Source organism: Bombina bombina, unplaced genomic scaffold (genome assembly GCF_027579735.1).
Source record: "Bombina bombina isolate aBomBom1 unplaced genomic scaffold, aBomBom1.pri scaffold_572, whole genome shotgun sequence".
NCBI lineage: Eukaryota > Metazoa > Chordata > Amphibia > Anura > Bombinatoridae > Bombina > Bombina bombina.
The window spans coordinates 54,715-62,500 of record NW_026512403.1 but is presented as its reverse complement, the minus strand read 5'-3'; the positions used below and the strand labels follow the sequence as shown (position 1 = coordinate 62,500).

At 33.1% G+C, this 7,786-nt stretch overlaps 2 non-coding genes across 2 annotated transcripts; both read left to right on the top strand.

Moving 5' to 3' along the window:
• The first annotated feature begins 5,215 nt into the window (after positions 1–5,215).
• TRNAN-GUU (transfer RNA asparagine (anticodon GUU)) lies at positions 5,216–5,289 on the top strand. Its single transcript has one exon. It is a non-coding gene; the product is annotated as a tRNA-Asn (tRNA).
• A 186-nt stretch (positions 5,290–5,475) lies between these two features.
• TRNAV-AAC (transfer RNA valine (anticodon AAC)) lies at positions 5,476–5,548 on the top strand. Its single transcript has one exon. It is a non-coding gene; the product is annotated as a tRNA-Val (tRNA).
• Positions 5,549–7,786: the final 2,238 nt, after the last annotated feature.

Sequence of the window (7,786 nt, the reverse complement as noted above, 5' to 3'; positions counted from 1 at the left end):
ATAAAAATACAAAACATCTTATGTGCACTGTGTATAAAAAACACATTACAAAACAGCATCTTATGTGCACTGTGTATAAAAATACATTACAAAACAACATTTTATGAGCACTGTGTATAAAAAACACAAAACAACATCTTATGTGCACTGTGTATAAAAAACACAAAACAACATCTTATGTGCACTGTGTATAAAAATACAAAACATTTTATGTGCACTGTGTATAAAAAACACAAAACAACATCTTATGTGCACTGTGTATGAAAAACACAAAACAACATTTTATGTGCACTGTGTATGAAAAACACAAAACAACATTTTATGTGCACTGTGTATAAAAACACATTACAAAACATCTTATGTGCACTGTGTATATAAACACAAAACATCTTATGTGCACTGTGTATACAAATACATTACAAAACATTTTATGTGCACTGTGTATAAAAACACATTACAAAACATTTTATGTGCACTGTGTATAAAAAACACATTACAAAACAACTTTTTATGTGCACTGTGTATAAAAATACAAAACATCTTATGTGCACTGTGTAGAAAAACACATTACAAAACAGCATTTGATGTGCACTGTGTATAAAAAACACATTGCAAAACAGCATTTTATGTGCACTGTGTATAAAAACACATTATAAAACAGCATTTTATGTGCACTGTGTATAAAAAAAAACACATTACAAAACAGCATTTTATGTGCACTGTGTATAAAAACACATTACAAAACAGCATTTGATGTGCACTGTGTATAAAAAACACATTACAAAACAGCATTTTATGTGCACTGTGTATAAAAACACATTATAAAACAGCATTTTATGTGCACTGTGTATAAAAAAAACACATTACAAAACAGCATTTTATGTGCACTGTGTATAAAAAACATTACAAAACAGCATTTTATGTGCACTGTGTATACAAAAACACATTACAAAACAGCATTTGATGTGCACTGTGTATAAAACACATTACAAAACAACATTTTATGTGCACTGTGTATAAAAACACATTACAAAACAGCATCTTATGTGCACTGTGTATAAAAAACACATTACAAAACAGCATTTTATGTGCACTGTGTATAAAAAACACATTACAAAACAACATTTTATGTGCACTGTGTATAAAAACATATTACAAAACATCTTATGTGCACTGTGTATAAAAATACAAAACATCTTATGTGCACTGTGTATAAAAAACACATTACAAAACAGCATTTTATGTGCACTGTGTATAAAAACACATTACAAAACAGCATTTTATGTGCACTGTGTATAAAAAACACATTACAAAACAGCATTTTATGTGCACTGTGTATAAAAAACACATTACAAAACAGCATTTTATGTGCACTGTGTATAAAAACACATTACAAAACAACATCTTATGTGCACTGTGTATAAAAACACAAAACATCTTATGTGCACTGTGTATAAAAACACATTACAAAACAGCATCTTATGTGCACTGTGTATAAAAAACACAAAACAACATTTTATGTGCACTGTGTATAAAAACATATTACAAAACATCTTATGTGCACTGTGTATAAAAATACAAAACATTTTATGTGCACTGTGTATAAAAATACAAAACATCTTATGTGCACTGTGTATAAAAACACATTACAAAACAGCATTTTATGTGCACTGTGTATAAAAAACACATTACAAAACAACATTTTATGTGCACTGTGTATAAAAAACACATTACAAAACAGCATCTTATGTGCACTGTGTATAAAAACACATTACAAAACAGCATCTTATGTGCACTGTGTATAAAAAACACAAAACAACATCTTATGTGCACTGTGTATAAAAATACAAAACATTTTATGTGCACTGTGTATAAAAAACACAAAACAACATCTTATGTGCACTGTGTATGAAAAACACAAAACAACATTTTATGTGCACTGTGTATGAAAAACACAAAACAACATTTTATGTGCACTGTGTATAAAAACACATTACAAAACATCTTATGTGCACTGTGTATATAAACACAAAACATCTTATGTGCACTGTGTATACAAATACATTACAAAACATTTTATGTGCACTGTGTATAAAAACACATTACAAAACATTTTATGTGCACTGTGTATAAAAAACACATTACAAAACAACTTTTTATGTGCACTGTGTATAAAAATACAAAACATCTTATGTGCACTGTGTAGAAAAACACATTACAAAACAGCATTTGATGTGCACTGTGTATAAAAAACACATTGCAAAACAGCATTTTATGTGCACTGTGTATAAAAACACATTATAAAACAGCATTTTATGTGCACTGTGTATAAAAAAAAACACATTACAAAACAGCATTTTATGTGCACTGTGTATAAAAACACATTACAAAACAGCATTTGATGTGCACTGTGTATAAAAAACACATTACAAAACAGCATTTTATGTGCACTGTGTATAAAAACACATTATAAAACAGCATTTTATGTGCACTGTGTATAAAAAAAACACATTACAAAACAGCATTTTATGTGCACTGTGTATAAAAAACATTACAAAACAGCATTTTATGTGCACTGTGTATACAAAAACACATTACAAAACAGCATTTGATGTGCACTGTGTATAAAACACATTACAAAACAACATTTTATGTGCACTGTGTATAAAAACACATTACAAAACAGCATCTTATGTGCACTGTGTATAAAAAACACATTACAAAACAGCATTTTATGTGCACTGTGTATAAAAAACACATTACAAAACAACATTTTATGTGCACTGTGTATAAAAACATATTACAAAACATCTTATGTGCACTGTGTATAAAAATACAAAACATCTTATGTGCACTGTGTATAAAAAACACATTACAAAACAGCATTTTATGTGCACTGTGTATAAAAACACATTACAAAACAGCATTTTATGTGCACTGTGTATAAAAAACACATTACAAAACAGCATTTTATGTGCACTGTGTATAAAAAACACATTACAAAACAGCATTTTATGTGCACTGTGTATAAAAACACATTACAAAACAACATCTTATGTGCACTGTGTATAAAAACACAAAACATCTTATGTGCACTGTGTATAAAAACACATTACAAAACAGCATCTTATGTGCACTGTGTATAAAAAACACAAAACAACATTTTATGTGCACTGTGTATAAAAACATATTACAAAACATCTTATGTGCACTGTGTATAAAAATACAAAACATTTTATGTGCACTGTGTATAAAAATACAAAACATCTTATGTGCACTGTGTATAAAAACACATTACAAAACAGCATTTTATGTGCACTGTGTATAAAAAACACATTACAAAACAACATTTTATGTGCACTGTGTATAAAAAACACATTACAAAACAGCATCTTATGTGCACTGTGTATAAAAACACATTACAAAACAGCATCTTATGTGCACTGTGTATAAAAAACACAAAACAACATCTTATGTGCACTGTGTATAAAAATACAAAACATTTTATGTGCACTGTGTATAAAAAACACAAAACAACATCTTATGTGCACTGTGTATGAAAAACACAAAACAACATTTTATGTGCACTGTGTATGAAAAACACAAAACAACATTTTATGTGCACTGTGTATAAAAACACATTACAAAACATCTTATGTGCACTGTGTATATAAACACAAAACATCTTATGTGCACTGTGTATACAAATACATTACAAAACATTTTATGTGCACTGTGTATAAAAACACATTACAAAACATTTTATGTGCACTGTGTATAAAAAACACATTACAAAACAACTTTTTATGTGCACTGTGTATAAAAATACAAAACATCTTATGTGCACTGTGTAGAAAAACACATTACAAAACAGCATTTGATGTGCACTGTGTATAAAAAACACATTGCAAAACAGCATTTTATGTGCACTGTGTATAAAAACACATTATAAAACAGCATTTTATGTGCACTGTGTATAAAAAAAAACACATTACAAAACAGCATTTTATGTGCACTGTGTATAAAAACACATTACAAAACAGCATTTGATGTGCACTGTGTATAAAAAACACATTACAAAACAGCATTTTATGTGCACTGTGTATAAAAACACATTATAAAACAGCATTTTATGTGCACTGTGTATAAAAAAAACACATTACAAAACAGCATTTTATGTGCACTGTGTATAAAAAACATTACAAAACAGCATTTTATGTGCACTGTGTATACAAAAACACATTACAAAACAGCATTTGATGTGCACTGTGTATAAAACACATTACAAAACAACATTTTATGTGCACTGTGTATAAAAACACATTACAAAACAGCATCTTATGTGCACTGTGTATAAAAAACACATTACAAAACAGCATTTTATGTGCACTGTGTATAAAAAACACATTACAAAACAACATTTTATGTGCACTGTGTATAAAAACATATTACAAAACATCTTATGTGCACTGTGTATAAAAATACAAAACATCTTATGTGCACTGTGTATAAAAAACACATTACAAAACAGCATTTTATGTGCACTGTGTATAAAAACACATTACAAAACAGCATTTTATGTGCACTGTGTATAAAAAACACATTACAAAACAGCATTTTATGTGCACTGTGTATAAAAAACACATTACAAAACAGCATTTTATGTGCACTGTGTATAAAAACACATTACAAAACAACATCTTATGTGCACTGTGTATAAAAACACAAAACATCTTATGTGCACTGTGTATAAAAACACATTACAAAACAGCATCTTATGTGCACTGTGTATAAAAAACACAAAACAACATTTTATGTGCACTGTGTATAAAAACATATTACAAAACATCTTATGTGCACTGTGTATAAAAATACAAAACATTTTATGTGCACTGTGTATAAAAATACAAAACATCTTATGTGCACTGTGTATAAAAACACATTACAAAACAGCATTTTATGTGCACTGTGTATAAAAAACACATTACAAAACAACATTTTATGTGCACTGTGTATAAAAAACACATTACAAAACAGCATTTTATGTGCACTGTGTATAAAAAACACATTACAAAACAGCATTTTATGTGCATTGGACACTAAATTCTCGAACGGTTTTCTTCTGACTTTATTTGAAGAGTTTAAATTAATAGTAACGTTTTTTCTCCAACCTAATACATAGATAAAACTGTGTACAGTTCCCTATTACCACAACGTCTCTGTGGCGCAATCGGTTAGCGCGTTCGGCTGTTAACCGAAAGGTTGGTGGTTCAAGCCCACCCAGGGACGTAATGTTTTGTTGTGTTAGTATTGTGTATACATGATGGGAAATCAGCGTTATAACCCAAGCAAAATAATATTATATAATTTAGCGCATAAGCAGCGAATAAAACCAATTCGTAGTTATGTTTATAAAAAGAAGTACCAACTAACAAGATATTTCTCACAGGTGAATGAACACTGACTACAGCAGGAGTTTCCGTAGTGTAGTGGTTATCACGTTCGCCTAACACGCGAAAGGTCCCCGGTTCGAAACCGGGCGGAAACAGTTTTTATTTTTATTTCTATAATTATTATCTAAATAACTGTTAAAGAAACTTTACGTTATTTATAAAATATATTTGTTATATGGATAAACTTTTTTTTTTTTTTTAAGGATTAGAACCTGAAGTGGAATATAAAAGACTCCATGTCTATTTCAAGTTTTGTTATATTCATTTATTAATCTCAGTTGTTATCTATCACGTATATCAGTTATGTGAATAAACTATTTAAAAAATAAATAAATAAAGGAATAGAACCGGAAATGGAACATACAAGACTCAACGCCCATTTCAGGTTTAACCACGTGTTAAATATCGAAAATTATTTGTAATGTCTTAATAGAAAGCCAGTTTTTAACTTAAACATCAATATTACAATATCTCAAATGAGAGATTTTCTCCCACATAATATTATTTTTAAAGGATATCATCGTAAAACACTATGAAAATATAAATTCTATTTAAATTATTTAACATTTATAAATGCTGTAAACCACCAACTACTGCCCATTAACTGGATAGAAAGGTTAAAATTAAAATGAGTATGGGTGCATTTGTTATAGATAGAAACATTTTTATATCACATAGCAAAATTGCTTCTAGAAAAAGTTATTGCTGTTTTTCCAGTGGTGTAAACACACGTACTGCATGCAACTAGAGCAGTGCTTTCCAAACTGTGTGTCATGACACAGTGTGTTAGCAGCAGTGTCTATGCAGGGAGACATTAGTGTGTTAGCAGCAGTGTCTATGCAGGGATACATTAGTGTGTTAGCAGCAGTGTCTATGCAGGGACACATTAGTGTGTTAGCAGCAGTGTCTATGCAGGGACACATTAGTGTGTTAGCTGCAGTGTCTATGCAGGGACACATTAGTGTGTTAGCAGCAGTGTCTATGCAGGGACACATTAGTGTGTTGGCAGCAGTGTCTATGCAGGGACACATTAGTGTGTTAGCAGCAGTGTCTATGCAGGGACACATTAGTGTGTCAGCAGCAGTGTCTATGCAGGGACACATTAGTGTGTTGGCAGCAGTGTCTATGCAGGGACACATTAGTGTGTTGGCAGCAGTGTCTATGCAGGGACACATTAGTGTGTTAGCAGCAGTGTCTATGCAGGGACACATTAGTGTGTCGGCAGCAGTGTCTATGCAGGGACACATTAGTGTGTCAGCAGCAGTGTCTATGCAGGGACACATTAGTGTGTCAGCAGCAGTGTCTATGCAGGGACACATTAGTGTGTCAGCAGCAGTGTCTATGCAGGGACACATTAGTGTGTTAGCAGCAGTGTCTATGCAGGGACACATTAGTGTGTCAGCAGCAGTGTCTATGCAGGGACACATTAGTGTGTCAGCAGCAGTGTCTATGCAGGGACACATTAGTGTGTTAGCAGCAGTGTCTATGCAGGGACGTGTTAGCAGCAGTGTCTATGCAGGGACACATTAGTGTGTTAGCAGCAGTGTCTATGTAGGGACACATTAGTGTGTTAGCAGCAGTGTCTATGCAGGGACACATTAGTGTGCCGGCAGCAGTGTCTATGCAGGGACACATTAGTGTGTTAGCAGCAGTGTCTATGCAGGGACACATTAGTGTGTTAGCAGCAGTGTCTATGCAGGGACACATTAGTGTGTTAGCAGCAGTGTCTATGCAGGGACACATTAGTGTGCCGGCAGCAGTGTCTATGCAGGGACACATTAGTGTGTTAGCAGCAGTGTCTATGCAGGGACACAGTGTGTCAGCAGCAGTGTCTATGCAGGGACACATTAGTGTGTTAGCAGCAGTGTCTATGCAGGGACACATTAGTGTGTCGGCAGCAGTGTCTATGCAGGGACACATTAGTGTGTTAGCAGCAGTGTCTATGCAGGGACACAGTGTGTTAGCAGCAGTGTCTATGCAGGGACACATTAGTGTGTTAGCAGCAGTGTCTATGCAGGGACACATTAGTGTGTCGGCAGCAGTGTCTATGCAGGGACACATTAGTGTGTTAGCAGCAGTGTCTATGCAGGGACACAGTGTGTTAGCAGCAGTGTCTATGCAGGGACACATTAGTGTGTCAGCAGCAGTGTCTATGCAGGGACACATTAGTGTGTTAGCAGCAGTGTCTATGCAGGGACACATTAGTGTGTCGGCAGCAGTGTCTATGCAGGGACACATTAGTGTGTCGGCAGCAGTGTCTATGCAGGGACACATTAGTGTGTCGGCAGCAGTGTCTATGCAGGGACACATTAGTGTGTCGGCAGCAGTGTCTA